This window comes from Acanthisitta chloris, unplaced genomic scaffold (genome assembly GCF_000695815.1).
Source record: "Acanthisitta chloris isolate BGI_N310 unplaced genomic scaffold, ASM69581v1 scaffold40923, whole genome shotgun sequence".
In the NCBI taxonomy this organism is placed as follows: domain Eukaryota; kingdom Metazoa; phylum Chordata; class Aves; order Passeriformes; family Acanthisittidae; genus Acanthisitta; species Acanthisitta chloris.
In genome coordinates, this window is record NW_008665040.1 from 31,933 (window position 1) to 33,512 (window position 1,580).

Here is a 1,580-nt window from a genome sequence, read left to right on the forward strand (position 1 = left end):
CCCTGGCATAATTCTGAATTGCTCTGTGAGCTGGAGGTAATGTTCTAGTGATGAATAAGGACCTTTTAAAGGATAACACATTTTTCCATTCTTCTTTTTAGCTAACTGATGATGGCAATATCTGAACCCTTACATGACAATGTCCTTTGCTATAGTTGTCAGGAAGCATTTAAAAATCTAATTACTACGAAAACTAATCCTAATTATCTTGTTCTGAATTGAGCACATTTTGTAGTTCTTTCTCAAGAGTACTGAAAGTTCTTCTCCTTCCACAGTGAGAGCTAAGCTCCTACATTTAGCAGAATGTTTTCCACTTCAATTTCAGAGCCTGCTAAGTAGACAGCAAGATTCAAACTCCTGTCCAGTGCAAATGGAATTACTAATGTCAACAACAGTCAGCTTTATAAGCAAATGCAAGAGACTATGCATGACTTTTTCCAAACTGGTTGCAAACATAAGCACTTCCAAAGAACAGTTTGTTAGCATGCTGTGTTTTGTTACATGTCTTGTAATGCTTACAGAAAGGAAATGTGTTGTTGCTCTAACAATGTAGAAAACAGTTTATGTGTTCCAAAAGCATAATGAAACCAGAAAAATGGCCTAGAAATAAACATTAGATTACATGCATACATAAATGCCAAGAAATGTTTAATAGAATTAGAAAAAAATAAAGTGACAAAAACGATTATTAAATGCTACTGAGAGATACTAGTCCGTATACTTTTTGACTCTCATCCAGGCTAAAGAACTTTGTTTAATCATTCACCATCTGAAAGCTGCTCCATATTTTTGTCTGAAAATTTTATTTACATGTTAGTCCTCTAATTGACTTCCCACAATTCTATATCCCTTTTGAGAATAGGGACCAGAATTGTGTAACACTTAAACCAGAAATGAACTACCAATCTATGGACTGACATAATGACATTTTTCTTTTAGTTTTCTATTCCTTTCCTAATAATCCATACTTGCTTCTCACACTATGACAGAACACTACAGCAATTTTTGCAAAAGTTTTCCAATGTTTATCTTTGAGTTAACAGCTGGTTCAGAGTCCATTACTATGTATATAGTCTTTCCTTCTCCCATGTACTTTTCTTTTCTCAGTACTGAATTCCAACTGCCATTTTATTGCAGTGACACGTCCTCTATAGCTCTTTGCATGTGGCCCTCCAAACACACAAGTACTGCTCAAGTAAATTGGATTCAAATGGCATAGTTACAACAATCCTTTCTCAAGTGCTACCAAAATGGCTTCTTACACTAAGCTTCCTAAGAAAACAATTTATTCATGATAGAATTAATTTGTGAAATGAGCAATTTGATGCTCATTAGACCTCACTGTTCCCTAGAGGCATCTTTTTGTTCAGCCAATGCCCTTGAAATTCAGGCACTTTCTATGGATAGTATTATATTGTCTCAGCGGTTCCAACAGTAACATTGACAGCATCATCTTTCAGGAAGTATTATAGAATATACTACTACATCTTCAAGAAAAATAATCAATGACAATTTGGAGGCAGAGGGTGATGGGAAGATCCATCCCTCTTGCAAATTCAACTCTCTCCAGCAATTTTCCC

General features: G+C 35.3%; 1 protein-coding gene across 1 annotated transcript in view; it reads right to left on the reverse strand.

Moving 5' to 3' along the window:
- The window catches only part of SESTD1 (SEC14 and spectrin domains 1), a 41,448-nt gene that overhangs the window by 7,141 nt on the left and 32,727 nt on the right, over positions 1-1,580 (reverse strand). The window lies entirely within an intron of this gene.